Here is an 18,366-nt window from a genome sequence, read left to right as displayed (position 1 = left end):
GCCCTGTAATGTTATTAATGGACTAGTCCTATAATGAGTCAGCTGCTCACTCATATGAGATGAATAAACTCTTTCAGGACTCTAGAGCACCATTTAGTGACTCATAAGGTCAGGCCCTATTGTAATAGGAATTAAATGATTGTTAATAATGAGGCAAGGAGGAGGATCTAAGAAGAAATTACATTAGGGACCAATAGAAGAAAAAATTTAGAGAAACTGGTACAAAAAGGAGATAGGTTAAGGTTAGGAAGAGCATGTTTCTATTTCTGTTTTGTTGTAACTGATTTTGTTTCAGAATTTGAAGGTTATGGACTGGAGGCTTTTTTACAAATATGACTGAGTGCCCTGGACAATTTTTTCAGTGAAGGTTGTTTAAACGATACTTCTTTCCCAAGTGGTATTCTCAAATTTCCTGGGATATTTCTTTATTATTATGAAGGATAGTATTGTATAAAGTTTATTTTTAAGACTGCTAAATTATATTTCTCCTCCCTTAACTTCCACTTCAAAGTAAATGATGTATCGTGTATCTCCAAATATGTTTCAAAAAGTGCCATTGTATCATGATCAGTTGCAATTGTGGGATATCTTAGATAAAGTTTAACAAATATAGGTACCATAATATAGGTAGGTAAATGCTCTATTTCTAGAATATTAAGAGCTCACAGAAATTTTCTATAAAGCCTGCATATTTATTTTGGGAGAATTTAAGCTCAGTATGGTCAATAGTCAATTTCAGGTTTTTAAAAAAAATTTTTTTTAAATCTTTTTATTTACAAAACATATGCATGGATAATTTTTCAACATTGACCCCTGCAAAACCTTGTGTTCCAAATTTTTCCCTCCTTCCCCCCATCCCCTCCTCTAGATGGCAGGAAATCCAATATATGTATATATTTATACAATTATCTCCCTGCACAAGAAAAATCGGATTAAGAAGGGAAAAAAAACTGAGAAAGAAAACAAAATGTAAGCAAACAACAATAGAAAGAGTAAATATGCTATGTTGTGGTCCACACTCAGTTCCCACAGTTCTCTCTCTGGGTGTAGATGGCTCTCTTCATCACAAGATTATTGGAACTGGCCAGAATCATCTCATTGTTGAACAGAGCCATGTCCATCAGAATTGATCATATAATCCTGTTGCCATGTACAGTGATCTCCTGGTTCTGCTCATTTCATTTAGCATCAGTTCATGTAAGTCTCCCCAGGCCTCTCTAAAATCATTCAGGTTTTTTTTTTTGTTTTTTTTTTAATCATTGCTTAAAGGAGAAAAACATTTGAAGTTCAAAGTTTCCCAGCCCATCAGAGGATATCCCTTACTTAATTTTTTTTTGAGGCAATTGGGTTTAAGTGACTTGCCCAGGGTCACACAGCTAGGAAGTATTAAGTGTCTTGAGAGCAGATTTGAACTCCGGTCCTCCTGACTTCAGGGCTGGTGCTCTATCTACTGCTTTACCTAGCTGCTTCCATTACTTAAATCTGTCTCAAAAGTCACCAAAAAACCTCTAGAATGTGTATTTAATCATGAGTTTAAATAAAATAGTTTGAAGGAAAAAATACTAAGGGACACTAGATAGTGCAATGTTACCTAACACTTCATGGCTGTGTGATCCTGGGCAAGTTACTTAACCCCAATTGTCTCAAAAAAAAGAAAAAAAAATTTAAAGAAAAAGAAAAAAATTAGTATTGCTCACAAAAAAATTTAGTATAAGCAAGCCTTTGCCTCCTAGCAAACAGATTTGTTATTAAAAAATAAAACATAACTCTACCTGGTTAAGTAGATTAAAGAACTTATATAATTTGGGTTTTTTTTATGAGGCAGTTGAGATTAAGAGACTTGCTCAGGATACACAGCTAGTAAATGTCTGAGATTGAATTTGAACTCAGGTCCTCCTGAATCCAGGGCCAGTGCTCTATCCACTGCGCAATCTAGCTGCTCCAGAAGTTTAAAAAAAAACTCTAGATTTTGGCCTTTGGCTTTATTATATACAAAAGAAATCACAGTCTAGAGAATAACATCCTTGCTAGTGTACTCTTGTCACCATCTTTGAGTACTTTATGAGGGGTTTGATAAGATCAGTTGAACTTCAAAAAAAGTTGTTGTTTTTTCCTGGTTCCTATGATGTATTATTTTGAATAGGAATTTATTTTATTTTATTTTTTACCAAATAATCAAATTTTTAGATAAGGTTTAGAACAATGGATTTGTGAATAGATTTCAGGGAGTTATGTTTTTAAAAATTGATGAGTAGTATTCAATTCCTTTTTAATCCAGTGTACTTTTTGCATTTAAAAATAGTTTGAGGAGGCATTAAAAAACAAGCGTTTTAGTTCACCAAAAGGGTTAACAACTCCCTCTTATGTTTTGAATAGTGAAATGCTTCCAGTCTCCAAATGTAACCTTCAGACACAGTGAAATAAACTTTAATCTATAAAAGAATAAAGATAATGCAATCGTATCATTTCTGACTATCAAAGGAGTTTTCAAGTTATAGCTAGTGAAATGATAAACTTCTAAATTTCCAGAGGAAAACCATTTCTTCCACAAGTGCAAAATCTTTACAATTCTCTAGCAAAAAAAGCCTGTATTTCAAAGATAAACATTGGAATTTTTTAATAAATGAAGACAAGCTGTGACCTAGTACAAAAAGGATTTTTTTTAAACTGTTAAATCATTTTCAAGGGGGCAGTGATATCAGGTAACAACTTGACTCTTAGGCATACACGCATTCCAAGTGAAGAGTAGGGCATGCTCAAAAAATTTCTTTGTAGCACATTTCACCTTATATAATACTGATACTATTTTCCCCAAACTCCCACTCCCTCAATCTACTCCATGCCCTTTTCTTTCTAGAGAATCATGAGCATTTCTATATACAAAGAAGACCAGAAAGAAGCTTGTATATGAAACTCTGAATTTGTAACAGTTTAATTTTTTTAAATCCATATTTAAGTTTAATGTAATAGTACCATTGCCCTGTGTTTGTATTTTCATTTTCATTTGCGTTCTTTTAAAAATGTTTCATTGATGCTCTTCTCTCATTCTTTTTACATCACAATCTTTACTTTCCCTGGAACACTTTCTAAGATACCATACCCCTTTCTATAAAAACCTTTATAACAAATAAGTCTAGTCAAGCAAAAACAAATTGTTCTATTTGTTGTATCTGAAAAGGTGCCTCTTTCTAAGCATCATTTCCCATACTTCATTATTTGTTCACTGGAACTGTAGTTTATATTGGTAACAGTTAAGTCTTTGAAAGTTGTTTTCATTAACAGTGACGAGGTCATTAATGATCCGACTTGGAACTATGAACTCCTTTAAATCATAGTTCAGATATATTTTCATATATATGAACCTAAAGCTCTTTTTAAATCCTTGCCCAGGGATAAGGAACTGGGCATGTGATTTCAATGGTATCAGTAAATTCCAGGCAAGGAAATACTTTGTATACAAATTTAGGTTTGCACTTTAAAATTTTATTGCCTTAATTCAAGTAACATATCTACAGGAGCAGGACACGATTCCCTGTCTTCTTGGTTTTGAGGCAAGCTTCGTTATCCTATGCTGCCTTTCTTTGTCTGGAGCAGTAATATTCCATATATTCATAGGCCTTAATTTGTTCAGCCATTCCTTAATTTATTGGAACTCAGTTTTTGTTTCTTGTCATTTGCTACAATGAAAAGTGTGCCATCTTAACTTTTTTTTTTTCTTTTTTTTTTATTTAATAGCCTTTTATTTACAGGATATATACATGGGTAACTTTACAGCATTAACAATTGCCAAACCTCTTGTTCCAATTTTTCACCTCTTACCCCCCCCACCCCCTCCCCTAGATGGCAGGATGACCAGTAGATGTTAAATATATTAAAATATAACTTAGATACACAATAAGTATACATGACCAAAACATTATTTTGCTGTACAAAAAGAATCAGACTCTGAATTATTGTACAATTAGCTTGTGAAGGAAATCAAAAATGCATGTGTGCATAAATATAGGGATTGGGAATTCAATGTAATGGTTTTTAGTCATCTCCCAGAGTTCTTTTTCTGGGTATAGCTAGTTCAGTTCATTACTGCTCCATTAGAAATGATTTGGTTGATCTCGTTGCTGAGGATGGCCTGATCCATCAGAACTGGTCATCATCTAGTATTGTTGTTGAAGTATATAATGATCTCCTGGTTAACTTTTTTTTTCATGTGACTCATTTTGCCTCTTCTTTTTTCTTTTTGGGGTATATGCCTCGTAATAATATCATATATTGATTCAAATGTACAATTCAGTGATGTTTGGGCTATAATTCTAAGTTGATTTTTTTTTTTTTTAGAATAGCTAGATAGTTCAATTCACAATTCCACCAAGAGTTTCAGAATCAACTCCCTCCAACAGTTGTTTTCCATTTTGTCATTTTCGACCATTTGTTTGGTCTGAGGTGGAACTTGAGTTATTTAAATTTTCATTTCGCTTACTGTTAGTGATTTGGAGCATTCTTTTTTCTTATAATTGTTTATAGCTTGATTTCTTCTCATGGAATCTACTTGTTCATATTATTTTTACCATTTATATTTTAAAATTTGTCTGGAAATCGGAGTAAGATGTTCTAAGACTCCAAGTTTATATTAAAATTGGAGTGCTTATGTGACACTTTCACAAATTGGGGTAGTGTAGCAGCTACAAGAAGTGTTTAACAACTTTGTCTTGGTATAGGATGTGTGTTCCCTCCTCTTGGGGCATTCCAGGATAGTGATTGATGGAGAGTAATAGATTATTTGCTACCTCTGCTTCCAGATATATACTTCAGAATTTTTGAATGCAGTAATTTATTGAGGGAGGAGATGAAATTATGGGACTCAAACATTTTCTTATTTACTCAGTTATCTAAAAGGGAGATGAGAGATCTTATCTGTTATGCCAGGTTCTTTAGGTTCATATGATATACTCATAAAGCAATGGAAGTGATAAAGAATATTATATGTTCTTGGGAGATAATATGATGTTGTAGAAGAAACACTGTATTTTGAAATATTCTCATTCCTCCCTCTTTTGTAGCTGGGAAAATCAAAACTCAGAGAGGTCTATTAATTTGTCTAGTGTTACTACAAGCAAGTTGTTCAGTTAAGACTCTGAATGGAGCTCTTTAACTCCAGGACTGGTGCCACTTCTGCTAACACACTGTACTTTACCATATAATTGTCTAATGGAACATTTCAATTAGGGAAATAGAACTTGGCTAAAAACATCTTGTCAGGAGCATTAATCAAAATGATTATTTACACTTAATTTTCTATGTTTTCCCTCTTAACTCTTATGTAACCAGCCATATGTACTTCTGTACAGTAAGCTACTGGCTGGATTAGAGGCATTATTTGTGGCCTTGGAAAACAATCTTTGGAGAAAAACAGAATTTACATAATCACCTCATTTTGTCAACACTTCCTGGTGCCATTTCTAGACCATCGTTCAAAAAAGTTTCTCAGCAGTTTGTCACATGAGTGTTAAATCTTAATCAGCACACAATTTGGTCAACAATTGGGTCTTATTGAAAAGTGTCTGTATCCTAAACTGTGGAAAAGCACTTGGAAAGTGCTTGAACAGACCAAACTTCATTCTTGACTTAGATCATTATTTTTTTTGTGCTCCCTGCCAAGTAGTTCACACTTGGTATCCTAATGATTGTAGCCTACTCTTCAGTATCATATTTCACTCTTCTATAGGTGCATTTTTTCATTTCCTGAACTCATATAGATTAGTTAATATTTGAAATTATCAAACTACCCTTGTCTCTGTGCCTTTGCTAACCTATCCCTCGGCCTGAAAATGGACTTGATTTTCTTCTCTGCCTATTAAAATGCTTCTTTTTTTCCCCCCAACTCTCAACTTTAGTGCCACTGCCTCCCAAGGTCTCTTCAAATGAGAAACATCTCTTTCCAAATTTCACACTTTGGGGTACTTCTTTGTGGTGGACATGATTTTGCCCACATATCCTCCATCATTAGATTGTAATTTTCTTGAGGAAATAATCTACATCTTATTTCGTTGGAGTCCAGCTCCAGTGAATACTGAGAGTATGAATCAATGTGAATAACCACGAGCTAGGCAGAAAAATTTGCTTTGCAATTTTCGTTTATTAATCTGAGAGTCAGTTTATATACTTTAAGTTAGGGTTGCATTAACACCAGCTACCTCCAGATGGCACTATGCACTTTCCAGGATTAATGTATAGACCATACTTTGACATTTCAGTTACTACCTTAACTAGCAATAACAAGGTGTCTATCATAACAGGGTTGTAAATAACAGTAACTACTAATAACAAGATGTTTGTCAAAACAGAGTTTTAAATAGCATAGTTGTGCTGCTTTGTTCCTGTCACATGCAATCTGCACCAAGATTATCCTAAATTTATCTTGAATAAGTGTTTCATTATTAAGGGAGGTAGTGAGCTAATGCTTGAAATTGTTTGCCCTTACAGATAATAGGTCACAAGTAATACCTGAATTGGACTTTTCCTGTACATAGACTTATTCAATACTAGTCCTCAAAATTATTTCATCTTTATATCCTTGGTTTCTTGCACAAACTAAATAAGTATTTAACTTGCAAAAACAGTGAGAATGAGGGAACCATTATAATCTACTAATGGAAGTCTTTCTCTGGCTCATATGTAAAATTATGTCTACAATGAAAAATGGGGGAGAAAAATCATTTTTACTTTTATTATGTTTATGTAATATATTTGATGTGACTGTTATTATTTTGGGGGGGGAGAGGGGGTGTCATAATAATTCAATTGGTGAAGCAAACGCCCTAAAGAGAAGATGTCCACTTCTAATGTAAACCAGGCCAAATAGTTCAGTTTTTGTATTGCGTGATTTCTAGTTCCTTTCCCAATCTAGTGATTCTTTTTGTGTAGTACAGCTTGTTGACTCAGTACTGTGTATATAGTCTTCGATAAATATTTAATGATTTTAAAAATAAAAAATGATGCTGCATGTTCGTTATACATTTTCAGAAATTGAAGAGGAGAGAGAGTGATTGAGTGCTGAACTTTAATTGAGAAGACCCAAGTTCAAATCTTACTTGTATAATACATGATTCAGATTTTCGTGTAATTTCCCAGCAGACTTTATGCTATGCCTTCTCTACCCAGCTTTAACTCGGCTCCTGGGTCATTCTCCTCTGATAGGTGAGCTTTTGAAGAGGGTCAAGCCTCCAGGTTTCTGTTTACCCTGCTGCATAGCGCGCAGCCTTCTTCCTATTCCCTGTTCCAACTCCCCTTTTTGTGTTTCTGTTCCTTTCTGTGTTGTCTTCCCCTATCAGAAGGAAACTACTTGAGGGTAGGTACTGCCTTCCTTGGATTTGCATTCCTAATGCTTAGCTAATATGTGGGAAGGGCTTATTAAATATTTTATTTATCTAATTCTGCCTCCATTTCACTACCTATAAAATGATAGCATTGAACTGGATATTCTCTTATTCTGCTACATAGCACAAAATGTACATGATTTTTCAGGACACATTCCTCATATTTGTATGCACAATTTTTATTCTCCCCCCAAACCCAATGCTAGGTTTCTAATTCTCCAGATTTTATTTCAGATTTTGCTTCTATCACAATTCAGCTCTTAAAAAAACAAAAAACAAAAAATTGACAAAAAAAAAAAAAAAAAACCTGACCTGCTAGGTATGGTGGCACATACTGGTAATCCCACTACTGGAGGAGGCTGGGGCTGATAAATGCCTTGAGTTCTGGAAATTCTCTGAGCCTTATTAGGATAAAGCTTTTAGGCCTCTAGATGAACCAGGCTACATTGGAAAAACTGAGCAGGTTAAGGCTTCCTTCCAGATCAACATTGAGGTCACTTCTAGTTTAGGTGGGATAGGAGGACTCAGTCTTCCTCAAACTCCTAATATTTTTTTAAAGGTGTGTTATATAATATAGGAAGGAGGAAGAGATGACTATTACATTTGTGATATGCTGAAAATTGAGGAGGCTAGAAAAAATATATTCCTGAAAGAAAAATCACTATTTGAGAAAATAAAGCTTTGTGATTGTTAGGTGAAACAATGTACTATAACAGAAATGAACAGAAAATAGGAGAGTCCCAGTTAATCCACTGCTTTGTGTGATACTGTAATAGAGGAATGAGAGTTTGTAGGGAAAGAAGTAGGAAAACAAGATAAAATTATTATTTTACTTTTGTAAAGCTTTTTATTTTCAAAACATGCATAGATAGTTTACAACATTCATCCTTGCAAAAACCTTATGTTCCAAAATTTTTTTCTCCTTCCCTTCTCCCATTCCCTGTCTTAGATGGCATGTAATCCAATATATATTAAACATGTGCAATTCTTTTATACATATTTCCACATTTATCATGCACAAGAAAAATCAGATCAAAAAGGGAAAAAATGAGAAAGGAAACAAAATACAAGCAAACAATAACAATAAAAAGTGCAAATATTATGTTGTGATCCACATTGAGTTCCCACATCCTCTGTCTCTGGGTGCATCTCTTTAGCACAATACCATCTGTACTACTCTGAATCATCTCGCTGTTGAAAAGAGCCATGTCTATCAGAATTTATTATTGTATAATCTTCTTGTTGCTGTTTACAATGTTCTCTTGATTCTATTCACTTCACTTAACATCAGTTCATGTAAGTCCCTCCAAGCCTTAGAAAGAATCATTTATGGTTTCAAATTGTCCATTTAGTTTGTTAGATCAGGTAAAACAGCACAAAAGCAAAACAAATTAGTTAAAAAGCTAAAATAAAGAGTAAATACTAAATCAACTAAATTTAAAGCATGTTAAATGAAGAAATTACAGTAAGCAACAGTCAGTGGAAAGAAGGAACTACAAAGGTAGGGACTTTGTCAGTAATTTTTTATAGATAAAAATTGCAGAAATGGAGGTTCTGTTGCATTAAAACAATAGTAATCTTGGTATTTTTGGTTTGTTTTGTAATGAGGGTCAAAGTACAATAAAAATAGAGGGCAGTGATTCTGAAGGTTGCCACTGAATGTAAGAGGGTTGAAAAAAAAAAGGCACAGATGACTTACTTTAGCACTTTGCTAAGAAATGGAAAATGAAAAACCATATAATGACACAGATGTCTCTTAACAATTAGAAATATAAAATGCACAGCCTCCAAAAAGCAAAGTTTGCTGGTTAATTGTTTTATGTTTTTGTCTCCTGTCTTGGTATTTCTTGGTGTTTATTGCCTTTATTACTTTGGGGAAGTTAACTTTGAGCCCTCAGTTTCTGCATCACTAAAATGAAAGCCCTTCTAGAGCTAAATCTTTTATGTGATAAACATTTTTTTTTAATGAGGAAATGGCACCCTGAGCAAAAATCACATTGCAAAAAGGAAAGCTACTATATAATTCATATCCTTTGACCCATTCAATATTTTCACTCCTGGGTATAAATATACACCACAGGGAAGTCAGTGCCAGGAAGAAACAACAAAAATGTTTCTTGTGACACTATTTGGAATAGGGGGGAAAAAACTATAAGTAAACTACATGGCTAATAGTTGAGTGGTAGCTGAATGAAAGATTTTGTGATATAATGAAATACTATTTTACTCCAAGAATGATGAATTTGTAGAGACATGGGAAAACTTGCAAGTTCTAATGTAGAGTGAAGGAAGAACCAGTAAAAAAAAGTATATACGATGACTACAGCATTGTAAATGAAGACAACAAAAGCACCAAAATGCAGGGCATCTTAGGGAGAATAGTGAGGTTATTGGACCTGATTTCATGAGGAAATTCTCTCTACCAATGCTCTCTGCATCTTATACTAGTTATAGTAATTGAGAGTTATGTAAAATACTGAGATATTACATGGTGTCTCCAAGGTCCCTCATCTGTATGTATCAGACATGGGAGTTGAATCTGTGTCTTCTTGACTCTGAGGCCAGATAGCTATCTACCAGATACCATACCATTTTTCAACTTAAACTTCCAAATAGGTGTTGTCCTCTCCTATTAGAAAATGAGATTCTTTTTTTTTTTTTTTTTTTTTTTTTTTATTAAAGCTTTTTTTATTTTCAAAACATATGAATAGATAATTTTCAACATTCACCCTTGCAAAACTTTGTGGTCTAAAATTTTCTCTCCCTTCTCCCACCTCCTCTAGATGGCAAGTACTCCAATATATGTTAAACATGTGCAATTCTTCTATACACAATAGAAAATGAGATTCTTTAGGACAGTGATTTTTCTGGTTTGTTTATATTGTCCTTCATTCTTGAAGGACATTGTTTGTTTGTCCTTCATTCTTGAAGAAGACTATGGCATCAGAAAGGAGATGCCATGACTTGCAAGTGAATTGAAGTAAGGGAGAGCTGTGCAAAGTCAGTAGCCTCACTTTCTCCTTCAAAGCCACCTGGACCCCATAACCCTTTGTTTCCAGAGTACAATTTTATATTTCTTTATAAGCTATTTTTAGCAACTATAAGAATGCATTATGTTGCTTTGAATTTGCCAAAGGATTAGCAGTATACTGATGCTTCTGGGTTCTACTATATAAAACCTGAGCTGAAGAGAGAAGTGATTGGAACCTTTCTCAGCTGGTATTCTAGGGCTTTTGGGCATCTTTCAAAGGGGGAAGAAAGGAAGAGGGAAGAGCAGCCCCTCAACATTGAGAAACTCGGAAAAAATATTAAGAATAGTCCAAATCCTTTGCAATTCCTGGTCCATTGATAATGGCAGACATTGTGGAAAGATTCTTTAAAAATGAAGGAACAGGGAAAGTTTTTAAAAATTTTACTTTCAGTAACATTTTAATTTTCTTCCATCTCCATAGGTAGGAACAACAAGAAAAACAAAGCTCATCACAAATGTATAGTCTGAAAAACAAAATTCCTGATTTAAATGTGCCCCTCCCCCAAAAAAAAGTAGGGGAGGAAAAGAACATATGCTTCTATCTGCATTTTTGAGTCTTTATAGAAGTGCATAGTATATCTTTCATCATGCGTCTTTAGGAATTGTGATAGGTCTTTGAGTGGATCCTAAGTTTTTCAGTGTTAACCATCCTTATGATATTATTGATATATACATTGTGCTCCTGGTTTTGTTCATTTTGCTCTGTATCAGTTTATACTGGCATTCCCAAATTTTTTTGAAACCATCTCTTTTATCATGTCTTACAACATAATAGTATTCTATTGCATTCATATACCATAAATAACTTGTTCATCTCTTCCCAGATTGATGGGCATCCCTTTATTTTATGATTCTTTGCTCCCACAAAAAGAGCTGCTATACATATTTTTGTATTTATGGGCTTTTTTTTTTCTTTCTTTGGAAATCTTTGTGATATAGACATAGTAATGGTGTCATGGGTCAGAATATGAACAATTTAATAGCTTCTGAGTATAGTTTCAACTTACTTTCCATAATAGTTGGGCCAGTTCATAGTTCTTCCAATAGTTTATTAAAGTTTAAATTTAAAGTCATTTTTCACCTGGTCCAGTCTTACTTTTCCAGGCTTTATGCATGGTATGGTTCAAACTGGTTCTCTTGCTGTCCACATATGACACAAGGAGACTCTATTCTTTGTCTTTGTACAAATTGATCTTTATGTCTGGAATGTATTTTCTCCTTAACTCTTTTAGAAGTCTCAATATTCTTCAATATTCTTTTTCTATAAGGCCTCTACTGACCCTACTCCCCAGCTACTTGTGTGTTTTCCACAAAACTGCCACATCACCTTGTCCCCTTATTTAGATGGCTATATTTTGTCTCTCCTTATAGAACCCACAGAGTCAGAGAATTTAAAAGTTTTAAAGGATCCCAGTGACCATCTTCCAGTACAAGATATGTATCTAAGAAATATCCACTATTACATACCTGATAAATGGCCATCCAGTCCCTGATTGAAAACATCCAAACAGGGAAAATCCATTACTTCTAGGGATAGCCCATTCCATTTATGAATAGCTCTACTTGTTAAGAATTTTTCCTGATATCAACCCTAAATTTGCTTCTTTTCAGCTTCTTGGTTCTGTCTCCAAGGGTCAAACAGAATGAGTTTATTGGCTGGCTCCTTCACCAACAGTGCTTCAGATACCAGAAAGCACATTTCATTTCCTCCTTGAGTCTGCTCCAAGCCAAAACACCTAGTCTTCTTAAGTGATTTTACATGGCATGGACTCAAGAGCCATCTCATCCTGGTTACCTTCCTCTGATATCTCTTCTTGTTCTTCAGTTCTTCCCTTAAGCATACCACTCAGAACTGATGTAACATGACATATAAGATCTGCTGAGGGGAGAGTACAATAAGACTATTACTTTCTTATTCTGGAAACTGTACTTCTCCCTTCTCTTCTTTTTCTTGTTCCCAGCCAAGGAAGTTGGGGTGGGAAGAGTGACTTCTGTCAGAGCAGCTGGGACAAGAACTAAACTTGAAGAGGTCCAGGCATCTGAAGAGATGGAGGTAAGCAGGCATTTCAGGCTTGGAGGAGAGCTTGTGCTAAGGCAGGAGATGAAGGACCAAACTCAAAAACAGCAAATTAGGTGCATGATGTTTGTTTGTAATTGTTTCATTTCATTTCAGTTCAATCAATCAATCAATCAATAAATATAAATTCATTTGTATTATTGGATTGAAACCCATTGTCAAATCTCAGGTATCTATATAAAATTTATATGGGCTACAGAGTGTATGTAGTTATTATGTCCCTATTACACTTGTGGAGCATACTTATATGTTCACTGCATATACATTTATTTTCATAATAATATGACCCAATCTTTAAAACAAATAGCAACAGTGTCTAAAGATATAATACATTACAGTGAGAGTACCATGTAATTGTTCACAGTATTGTAGATTTTTGGACTTTGGTGAGTAGCTACTTCCCATTTTACAGATGAGGAAACTGATAGTCTAACTGATTAACCTAAAGTCAAACAGGTGTAAGTAGCAGAGGCTAGATCATCTGGCCCCAAATCAGTGTTCTCTCAATTCAGCCTTGCATTCTGGTCCATACATTACTCCCCAATTTCTATTTCCAATGTGACAAATGAGTAACTGAAGCCAGATGCTCCAGCTATTGGATCAGGAAATCCTTCTGAGTTTCTTTATCTTTAGCCAAAGATGGTTGGTTTCCAAATACCCTCAGCTTCTATAGCCTGGAATCCCTCCCTCTGCTTGGAGAGGGTAGAGGGTGGATATGAGATAGCACCTCTCAGATCTTTCACCATTTCATCGAGGACATTAACTTAATTTCCCATTGGCTGCTCTCCTGGATCTTGTTTTACACTTTGTTTATTATGCTCTTACAAATGAATTTTTTGGTGTAAATGAACACTATTTGAAGAGGAATTACATATCAAAACAAGTGATTGCAAGTATATTTTTTCCTTATATTGTAAAATCTGCTTTGTGCTAGTATAGTAACAGTTTGTGAATATAAATTATCTTTTCCAACATTTTGGTAAATTATTCTTTATTTAAATAATTTTGCAAAAGCATACTGTGATTGAATTATTGCTTGAATTTTTCCTTTCATTTTTTTAGGTTGAATTTTATTGTGTTTTGGAGGGAGTAAAATATGGTTGTTGAAGTTTATAATCTCATTGAAGAGACAGAACTAACAGACTTGAAATAATAACAAACACCACAAATGCTTAATCAAAAGATTGCTGCATTAGAAGTTTAGAAAAGAGGAAAGAATCTAATACTTCTTGAATAGAAAGAAAGATATTTGTTGTTCAGTTGTTTCTGCCTTTTTGTAAGCCCATGGACCATAGTATGCCAGGCTCTTCTGCCTTCTAGCTCTCTCTCTCTCTCTCTTTTTTTTTAAACCTATGGCATTTTTTAATTAGTGTTGAGCTTAAGTTATATAATTTTATTACATTTTAATAACTTAAGCATAGAGAAAATTGGGAAGAAAAGGAAATGAAATAAAAATAATCACAAAATCCTAGACTTTGAAAAAATTTTAGTGATTATGGTACTAAGATCTTACTTAGATTTAATATAAGATGGGGCCTAAGAAGCCATATCATGCAGCTCCTTCCCCCATTTTTAAAATTAGCAAATTAAGAATGAGGACAGTTAAGTAACCTTTAGCATCATTAAATCATGTATTTAGAACTGAAGTAGGGTTTGAATTTAAACCTATTTCTCTTTCCATTCTTCCTTCCTTTTTACCAATAGACTCAAGAAAGTATTTATAATCAGTACAAGAGTTAGAATCCAGATCGCTCACTGTTAAACTGTTAATTTTTTTTTTTTTTAATAATAGCTTTTTATTTACAAAACATGCATGGATGATTTTTTCAACATTGACCTTTACAAAACCCTCTGTTCCAAATTTTCCCCTTCTTCCTCCCACCCCCTTTTCTAGATGACAGGTAATCCAATATAGGTTAAATATGTTAAAATATATGTTAAATCCAATATATATATACATATTTATACCATTATCTTGCTGCACAAGAAAAATCGAATCTAGAAAGAAAAAAAAAATCTGAGAAGGAAAACAAAAATGCAAGCAAGCAATGACAGAGTGAAAATGCTATGTTGTGGTCCACACTCAGCTCCCATGGTTCTCTCTCTGGGTGTATATGGTTCTCTTCATCACTGAACAATCGGAATTGGTTTGAATCATCTCATTGTTGAAGAAAGTCCATCATAATTGATCTTCATCGTATAGTCTTATTGTTGCTGTGTATAATGATCTTCTAGATCTACTCATTTCATTTAGCATCAGTTCATGTAAGTCTCTCCAGGGCTCTCTGAAATCATCCTATTGGTCATTTCTTAGAGATCAATTAATATTCCATAACAATCATATACCATAATTTATTCAGCCATTCCCAATTGATGGGCATCCATTCGGTTTTCAGTTAATAGCCACTACAAAAAGGGTTGCCACAAACATTTTTTGCACATGTGGATCCCATTCCCTCCTCTAAGATATCTTTGGTATATAAGCCTAGTAGTAACACTGTTGGGTCGAAAGATTTGCACAATTTAATAACTTTTTGGGCATAGTTCCAAATTGCTCTCCAGAATGGTTGGATTCATTCACAGTTCTACCAACAATGTATCAGTGTCCCAGTTGTCCCACATCCCCTCCAATATTTGTCATTATCTTTTCCTGTCATCTTAACGAATCTGAGAGGTCTGTAATGGTATCTCAGAATTGTCTTAATTTGCATTTCTCTGATCAATAGTGATTTGGAACACCTTTTCATATGACTAGAAATAGTTTCAATTTCTTCATCTGAAAATTGTCTGTTCATATCCTTTGACCATTTATCAACTGGAGAAATGACTTGATTTCTTATAAATTTGAGGCAATTCTCTATATATTTTGGAAATGAGGCCTTTATCAGAACTGTTGAATTTAAAAATGTTTTCACAAGTTATTGCTATCCTTCTAATCTTGTTTGCATTAATTTTGTTTGTACAAAAACTTTTTAACTTAATATAATAATCAAAATGATCTATTTTGTGATCAATAATGATCTCTAATTCTTCTTTGGTCACAAATTCCTTCCTCCTCCACAGGTCTGAGAGGTAAACTATCCTATGTTCTTCTAATTTATCTATAATCTCATTCTTTATGTCTAGATGATGAAGCCATTTTGACCTTATCTTGATATATGATGATGGGTGGGTCAATGCCTACTTTCTTTTTTTTTTTTTTTCCTTTTTTAAAAATTATTATAGCTTTTTATTTACAAAACATATGCATGGGTAATTTTTCAACATTGACCCTTGCAAAACCTTCTGTTCCAAATTTTACCCTCTTTCCCCCCCATCCCCTCCCCTAGATGGCAGGTATTCCAATACATGTTAAAATATGTTAAAAACAATATATGTATTGCTGCACAAGAAAAATTGGATCTAAAAAGAAAAAAAAAAAGCCTGAGAAGGAAAATAAAAATGTAAACAAACAACATCAGAGAGAGTGAAAATGCTATGTTGTGGTCCACACTCAGTTCCCACAATCTTCTCCCCATGGCTCTCTGAACAATTGAAACTGATCTGAATCAATTCATTGTCGAAGAAAGCCGCATCCATCAGAATTGATCATCCGAGAGCAGTTGATATTTTTCCAATTGTTTAGACCTGACTTTATTTGTGTGGAAAGTATTTTGTAGTTTTACTCATGTAGTTCTTGACTTTACCCGGGCAGATAGATTCCCAAATATTTTATACTATTGACAGTTATTTTAAATAGAATTTCTCTTTGTATCTCTTGCTGTTGAGTTTTGATACTGATGTATAAAAATGCTGATGATTTGTGTGCATTTATTTTGTATCCTGCAACTTTGCTGAAGTTGTGGATTATTTCTAATAGCTTTTTAGTTGATTCTCTGGGGTTCTCTAAGTACACCATCACATATCATCTGCAGAGTTATAATTTGGTTTCCTCATTATTTACTCTTAATTCCTTTACTCTCTTTTTCCACCTCTTATTGCCAAAGCTAGCATTTCTAATACAATATTGAATAGTAATGATGATAATGGGCAACCTTGTTTTCCCCCTGATCTTATTGGGAATGGTTCCAGTTTATCCCTATTACATATGATGCTTGTTGGTGGTTTTAAATAAATGCTACTGTTTTAAGAAAAAGTCCATTTATTCCTATTATACTCTCCTGTGTTTTTAATAGGAATGGGTGTTAGATTTTACTAAATTTTTTTCTGAATCTATTGAAATAATCATATGGTTTTTGTTAATTTGGTTATTGTTATAGTCAGTTATGCTAAAGTTAATCAGCCCTGAATTCCTAGTATAAATCTTATTTGGTCATGGTGTATTATCCTGGGGATGAATTTCTGTAATCTCTTTGCTAATATTTTATTTAAGATTTTTGCATCAATATTCATTAGGGAGATTAGCCTATAATTTTCTTTGTTTTCATCCTACCTGGTTTAGGCCTCAGTACCATATCTGTGTCATAAAAGGAATTGCTAGAAGTCCTTCATTTCCTATTTTTTCAAATAGCTTATATAGTATTGGAGTCAATTGTTCTTTAAATGTTTGGTAGAATTCACATGTAAATCCATTTGGTCCTGAGGATATTTTCTTAGGGAGTCGATTAATAGCTTGTTGTATTTCTTTTTCTAAAATGGGACTATTTAAGTAATTTACTTCCTATGTTAATCTGAGTAATCTATATTTTTGTAGGTATTATTCCATTTCACTTAGCTTATCAAATTTATTGGCATAAAGTTGGGCAAAGTAACTCCTAATTATTGCTCTAATTTCCTCTTTATTGCTGGAAAGTCCTCCTTTTTTATTTTTAAGACTAACAATTTGATTTTCCTCTTTCCTTTTTCTAATCAAATTTTAATAAAGGTTTATTTATTTTGTTGGTTTTTTCATAAAACTAACTCTTAGTTTTATTTGTTAATACAATATTTTTTTTTACTTTCAATTTTATTAATCTCTCCTTTTATTTTTAGAATTTCAAGTTTGGTATTTAATTTGTTCTTTTTCTAGCTTTTTAAGTTGCAAGCCCAATTCCTTTATCTTCTCTTTTTCTATTTTATGCAAGTAAGCATCTGGAATTTCTTCTTATTACCGCTTTGGCTGCATCCCACACATTTTGATATGTTATCTCATTTCATTCTCTTGGATGAAATTATTAATTGATTTATGATTTGCTGTTTCACCCATTCATTCTTTAGGATGAGATTATTTATTTTCCAATTACTTTTTGGTCTATTTTTCCCTGGCTTTTTATTGAATATAATTTTTATTGCATTGTGAGTCAGAAAAAAAACAACCGCATTTACTATTTCTGCCTTTCTGCATTTGATTTTGAGGTCTTTATATCCTAATATATGGTCAATTTTTGTATAGGTTCCATGAACTGAGAAGATCGTGTACTCCTCTCTGTCTCTATTCAATTTTCTCCAAAGATCTATCATATCTAACTTTTCTAATATTCTGTTTACCTCTTTAACTAATTTCTTATTTATTTAGTTCTGAGAGAGTAAACACTATTATAGTTTTGCTCTCTATTTCTTCTTGCAGCTCTCTTAACTTCTCCTTTAGGAATTTCCATGCTATACCACTTGGTGTATATATATTTAGTATTGATATTGCTTCATCATCTATGGTACCTTTTAGCAAGATATAGTTTCCTTATATCTTTTAATTAAATCAGTTTTTACTTTTGCTTGATCTGATATCAAGATGGCTACCCTTCCTTTTCTTTTCTTTTCTTTTTTTTTTTCTTAACAGTTCACTTGAAGCATGATAGATTCTGCTCCAGCCTTTTCTTTTATCTTTACTCTGTATGTATCACTGTGCTTTAAATTTGTTTCTTGTAAACAACATGTTGTAGGATTCTGGCTTTTAATCCTGTCTGCTA

At 33.5% G+C, this 18,366-nt stretch overlaps 1 protein-coding gene across 3 annotated transcripts in view; it reads left to right on the top strand.

Annotated features, from left to right (window-relative positions):
• PIK3CB (phosphatidylinositol-4,5-bisphosphate 3-kinase catalytic subunit beta) overlaps positions 1-18,366 on the top strand; it is a 149,402-nt gene that overhangs the window by 33,502 nt on the left and 97,534 nt on the right. For 2 of the 3 annotated variants that reach the window (XM_031959816.1, XM_031959815.1), the window contains exon 2: positions 12,366-12,457. The exons of the other annotated variant lie outside the window; for it this stretch is intronic. The gene's annotated coding sequence lies outside the window, so the exon portion shown is untranslated. The remainder of the gene's footprint in view (positions 1-12,365; positions 12,458-18,366) is intronic. 3 annotated transcript variants of the gene reach the window in all.

Source organism: Sarcophilus harrisii, chromosome 3 (genome assembly GCF_902635505.1).
Source record: "Sarcophilus harrisii chromosome 3, mSarHar1.11, whole genome shotgun sequence".
Classification (NCBI taxonomy): Eukaryota; Metazoa; Chordata; class Mammalia; order Dasyuromorphia; family Dasyuridae; genus Sarcophilus; species Sarcophilus harrisii.
The sequence above is the reverse complement of the archived record's forward strand: the minus strand, read 5'-3'. Positions and strand labels throughout refer to the sequence as shown.